Consider the following 6,000-nt stretch of genomic DNA (forward strand, 5'->3'; position numbering starts at 1 on the left):
CTGCTGCCCAGCCCTTCCCCACCTGGCTCCCCGCTCTTCCACTTACCCGTTGGGTGAGCCCCAGCCAGGTGGGGCCAGCCGGCTGAGATCACCACTCCTGACGACAGGCATGATGTCTCTGCCAGTGGCTCATTCCCTGACTTGGCAGGAATTCCCCTTCTCGAGTTGCTCGTGAATGCCCAGGCTGCGCCATCCAGCTCTCAGCCTCTCTCCTTCCAGCCCTGTTTCCCCCCCACACTTTCCAACCCCAACTCTGTCCTCTCGGGCCTCAGAACTGGGGTCCTCCTGGAAGAGGAGGGGCCTCCTGGCTGCCCAGAGCCTGTGTAGGGCCACCTCCCCACTTCTGCACTCAACTTGCCTTTCCACCTTGGCCACTTTCTCAGCTCCTCTTTGTCCCCTCTTTTCAGCAGTGCCTGCTAGCCTATGTTCTGCAAATTACCCCAGGTTCTCTGGAAACAAGGTGGCTGGTTGCTTCCTCCCTCCCTTAACCCCTGAGCCTCAACAAATTCTATTCAAACCTGTGGCCAGAACAAAACACCACAGTGCCACAGCCTCTGTGGCCATGGCCCTTACTTTCCATCACAGACACATGATAGAAAAGTCGCCTATCAATCAGACTTTCAGAATGAGAAGCATATTCAAAAGTCAGGAGAGAAGTTATGGTTTAAAAGGAATCCTCCCACCTGTAAAGCTGAGATGTCCCCTCTAATCCTTTCTCTACAGCCCGCAATCAATTCCTCTGTGGATATGTTCAACAACTCCAGATTTGCTTCTATTGGGTTGACATGACGAGGCCCTAGATAGATGCAAATGACAGATGGAAACCTCTCAGTCCCAGGCTGTGGCTGGGCATCATAAAGAGTTTTTGTTCTGAAAAGATTGTTGAGTAGCTGCAAGATAGAAGAATTCCTTGGGATAGGTTATACCAGTGTGCTCCTTCCCGGGAGACGAGCAGATCTACTGTCTGGCACATACTGGGGGGTGACGGAGGTGGGGTGCCCAGGCCAAAGCACAGGCATGCTGGTGGGAGAATGTAGTTGGGAGCAACTTCCCAGATTATGACTTTCATCTGGCCAGCCACCTTCCTTGGCTGGGGCTCTTGGAAAGCCGCTTGGTCCCCACCACTCACCCACCCCTGCTTTCATTCAAATGGAGAGCTTTACATTTCTCCTCCAGGCCTTTACTGGGACACGACCTGGCATCCTCAGAGCCCCTACAAAATTTCAGAGGAGCGCTGGGTTTCACTTTTTGGAGGGGCCAGACAGCAGCTCAGGGGCCTGCCTGGAGGGAGATGCCAGCCAGATATAGAAGGTGCCACGGGCCCTGAGTGAGTGCCCTGCGTGTCCACCCTGGGCTCAGCGGCTGCGGGGAGGTGCTGTCTCCACTGCACGCACTGCCAGGGGAGCCGGCCTAATACTGTATTTGGGAAACAGATTCAGTGCCTCTGGGTTGGCGGGAGATTTGGAGGGTGGGTGTAGGGGGAGGGACCCAATCCTGTGGTTCATTTGCAAAAAATAAGGAAGAATTGCCTCAGGCAGAGTTCAGTAAATGAGGGCAAGCCCTCTGGAGGCTCTAATCCCACTGGTCCCTAGCCCCGATCTTGGGGCCTAGGCTCAGCCTGGAAAAGTCCCTTGGAGAAGAGCCGAGAGCAGGCGCCTGCTCTGGGGCACCTATCAGACGCAGCACAGCATCCAGAGTTTTTGGGCCACTGTCCAGTGGAACTAGAGTTAACCCCTCAACCCCCGACATCTGCTGGCCCAGCACCCATCTGGTGTGGTGGGCAGCCTCGCTGTGCCCCTCAGCCCTGCGGGGATTCCAAATGACACTCCAGAGGTACCTCCCCTCAAGGCTGCAGGAAACACGAGTGTGCTGGGGGACAGGGACACAAGTAGCCACTGAGCTGGGCGGTACCTCTTCAGATGGAGAAGAGGCTCAGGAGAGAGAAGGGGGCTCCAGTCACGTTGTATGGGGTGCTCGTGTTCTGTACGGCGAATGGCGCCTCCTGGAGTTGTGCGGGAGAGGGCAGTAAGGACAAACCCAGGAGAGCTGGGGAAGGGCGCTTGAATGGATGGAGAGAAGACGAAGGGCTCATTTTGGAACACCAAGTGGGGGCACTGGGCCTGACTGCAGGTCCTCGGGACTGGGGATGCGGTGGGATAATGGGGAGGGGCTGTGAGGGAGACTTGGCTCCCGACTTCACCCACTTCACATCCTGCCAAGGGGCGGTTCCAGGCTGAGCTTTGTACCGGGAGGTAAAAGACTCTGCCCTTTCAGGATTGCCCCATCCCACAGGGAGGCAAGGACAAGCCTGAGGCGGGCGCTAGACAGAGGCCCGTGAGGCAGCACGCCTCACTTCCCCTACCGTGCCCCCATGACGGGAGGGGGGGGAGGGTGGTGGTTGTTGTTGTTGTTGTTGTTGAATCCAGAAAAATACAACATTTAATGTCTATAAAGGTGCAGTATGAGTCATTTCACGGAATGTCTAGGCCCCTTCGCTGGCAGCAAACAAACTTTCCAGCCCTCTTTTGAGGAAGCCATCCAACTGGGCTGCCGCTGCTGGTGTGTGTGTGACAGTGTGTGAGTGTGTGTGTGGGTCTGTGTGTGGGATGGGTCTCTGGAGGGCCTAGCCTGCCTATGTGTGACTCCGTGTGTGTCCCTCAGATGTGAGCGAGGGTGTAACCGTGGCCAGTGTGTGCATACACACACACACATACACACACACACACACACGGGCTCGACTCTTGGATGTGAGTGTCAAGTCCCCTCGTGCATGCGTGTGTGTTTGTGGAGGGCGTGTGCATGTGTGTGTCTGCAAGGCAGTGTGGTATGTGAGCCTGTGCGTCTGAGGGTGTCTACGTGTACATTTTTTCCTCATCGCTGCCAAATTATCTTCCCATCTCTCCCCTCACGAAGTGAAGGGCTGGCTGAGGGAAGCTAGCAGTCTAAGTGGGGGGGGGGGGGACAGCCGCGGAGGGGAGAGGGGTTGGAGGAAAACCAAAGCAATTCCACTCGTCAGAGGAAAGTGTCAGCCAAGGATGAAACTGAAACCGAGGCAGCAGCTCGAAGGCACCAGCACCCTGGGATTGTCCCCAGGCTTGGGTTCCTCCCACTCCCCGCCCCCCAAGCCGGCTGTGGAGATTAGTCAGCCTGCAACCTCGACTTGGGGTTGAGGCAGTGAGGCCGTGGTTAGCACGTGACCCCATTAGTGCCCATTATCACATTAACACAAATTAGTATATCAGATCCTCTCCCAGTCACCTAGTGGGGCACGGGGCCAGGCTGGAGGGAGAGGCCACAGCTCAGGCCCTGCTCCGGGAGGAGAAGCCAGCATGTGGGCATCAAGGGAGGGGGCAGGCTGAGGACTGTGGCAGGTCAGGTTGGGGACAGAAAAAGGGGACAGGGGACATCAAACTTTGACAATACGATCCTTTTCCTAGGTCGTGCTCTGGGAGGAGACACTTTGGGGAAGGGGTTGGTAGAAAGGAGGGGGTTTCCAGGAATAGCTGGGCACCGCCCTGTAGGAAGGAGGCCCGGGCTCTGAGGTCTGGGCGGGAGACAGACGGTATTTCTCCTGGCACACAGTGAAACCTGGGAACGTTTAGGATCCTTTGGGTTTTTTTCCCCCCTTTCCTCTCCTTTATGGAAAATCCTTAGATAACTTTCTCAGATGGCTTTGGACATCCTGAAAGCAGAGGAGCTGGACTGATTGACGGAGGAGAAGAGGCACCCAGAACCCTAGTACAGGGCATAGCTTTTATATCTTGGCACCGATAAGGGAGACACACTCTATCCATATAGTTATATGTAAAGTTGTATCATGGAAAGAGCCAGCCACTGGAGCTTCTGGAAAGGGTGAGGCTGGAGCCCCCAACAACTTTTTTCTTTCAGCTTAAAGGTGTCTGGCCACAGGTTATTTTTGTGCCCTGATACTCTCAATATGTTAACTAACCAGCCACCACATAACCATGAACCAACATGGGAAGGTCAGCTGCATCATGACTACTAGAGCTCAGGGCCTGCACGGAGGTAGGGCACAAAGCTCTATCAACCGAGGCCAAGGTTGCAAGTTTGAGCCCCAGATGGGCCTCTTCGCTTTTTGTTTTTTACATAGTTGCTGAAGACCGGGTTGACAAGCATGGAGTCCCTAACCATCGCCCTACACCTAGCCCAAAGCTGAGCCCCTACCCCTCATCTAGCACGAGCCCTGGTCCCAGACTGCACCCCAACGCCGGCCACAGCCTGTCCCTTTGCAAGAGATGCATCCTTGGTCTCAAGGGAGCCAGGCTGGAGAGTGGCTGCTCAGGGAAACCCACCCCTAACGCTGGAGAAGCGATTCAAACTTTCCATTCTGCTGCCCGCGGGTCAAGAGCGCCACCCCGGAGAGGAAACGCTGCCCATAAACCGCGATCCCTTAGCTGGAGGCGAGCTTCCCCGAGCTCTGCGGGACCCGATAGGTGCCCCGAGGGACCCTGAAGAAGCGCGCACCAGGCGGCCCCACGCCTGGACGCTAGCGTAGCAGGTCGGCTCTCCGAACTCTGCCGCCGCTCGGGTGGGAGCGCCGGGCCCGAAGGACAGTGGGGGTTGTGGCGGCCCCTTGCGCCTTCCCCTCGCCATCCTTTTGCATGGGCCGCCCACCCTGCACCCCCGGGATTCCCCGCGGGGGCAGAGCTCCCCACCCAGACCCCCAGCAGCGCGCCCACGGCGCCTCAGCAGCGCCACCTACAGGCGGAACGCGCGCCACGTCTCGGGCCGAGGCGGGAACTGGCTGCGGCGGAGAAGGAGAGGGGGAGAGGTCGGCGCCGCTGCCCCGAGCGGTCCCCGCTCGCCAGCGGCCTCCTCGCGCCGCCCCGGCCCCGAGCGACCAGGCCAGCCCCGACCCCCGTCCCGTAGCCCCGCCCAGCGCTCCGACCTTCCACTCCAGCGGCTGCACTCCGAGCGGCCTCTTGCCCCGGGCGCCTCTTCTCGGGAAGCAGTGAAGTCACACTGAGCCCGATCCGCTGACTCATGAGAATCCTCCCCCCTCCCCGGCACACCCCTTGAAACTTCCCCTCAATCCCTTCTTTCCTGCCCACCCCCCTTCCTCGCTCCCCGTCGGGCGAGAAGGGGCGGGTTCGGACTCCCGGAGAAGGACTCGGTGGGGCAGCTGGGAGAGAGAGGAGCGGCGGGAGGGCGGGAGTCCTTGTGGAGACCACCAAACTCGGTCTCTGCCCCCCACGCCGCTCTGTTCTGGGGAAAAACAGGTGGTGCCCGGGAGGGCAGTGTACGTTTGCAACTTTAGGCAAAACTCCCATCAAGGTATCCTTCTGCAATTATCCATCTCACGCAGTGAGCCTTGCTGCTTCAGGACTGGCTGGGGAGTTCACTTGGAAGCTGAGGTCTCTTTGGAACCTCCTGTTCTAGTGAACAGGCCAGCACAAGGGCTAGCGCCACCAAGGGGACAAAGGCGGAGTGCTCTGAGCTTTGAGCTGCCCTCCACCCCCTGCATTAAGTCAAGCTGACCAATTGCTGAGAGGTCGATGTGGCCTTTCTCCTAGAACTTGGTATTGGCCCAGGCCAGGTTGAGGTGGGGGTGACTCTGAGGTCAAGGATTCCCTGTTTTCACCACCAGTCTCTGCTCCCCACACTGTGCCACTAGTTTGAGGACTCCCACTGTAGTGGGAGACCAGAATCTCACTCAGGCTGCTTGGGATATTAGTCTCAATAAAGGTGGCCGAGGACCTCAGGCCTGGGCCAAGGAAGGCTTCACGCTGGCGGGGCTCTGCAGGCCTGCTCTGAAACACCTAAAGCTCCCCTTTCCCTCTGGACGGACAGAGATCCTTAAGCATCCTTTTCCACCTAGCAAATCATAGTGCTGGATTTTCTTTCTTTCCCTGCATGCAGTTTCCTTTTGTCTCTATGGTAAGAATCGGGTGGTGAAGCTTGCCAGCTTCCTGGCTCACTTGTCTCTGCACTTTGGGGCAGGGCTCTGCCAGGACCATGGCTAACGTGGAAATGGCCATG

At 57.7% G+C, this 6,000-nt stretch overlaps 1 protein-coding gene across 1 annotated transcript in view; it reads right to left on the bottom strand.

Moving 5' to 3' along the window:
* Positions 1 to 4,930, bottom strand: part of ELF4 (E74 like ETS transcription factor 4) — a 48,272-nt gene extending 43,342 nt beyond the window's left edge. Inside the window, exon 1 of the mRNA XM_032619108.1 lies at positions 4,910 to 4,930. The gene's annotated coding sequence lies outside the window, so the exon portion shown is untranslated. The remainder of the gene's footprint in view (positions 1 to 4,909) is intronic.
* Between the last annotated feature and the right edge of the window lie 1,070 nt (positions 4,931 to 6,000).

The sequence above is a fragment of the Phocoena sinus genome, chromosome X (assembly GCF_008692025.1).
Source record: "Phocoena sinus isolate mPhoSin1 chromosome X, mPhoSin1.pri, whole genome shotgun sequence".
Taxonomy (NCBI): domain Eukaryota; kingdom Metazoa; phylum Chordata; class Mammalia; order Artiodactyla; family Phocoenidae; genus Phocoena; species Phocoena sinus.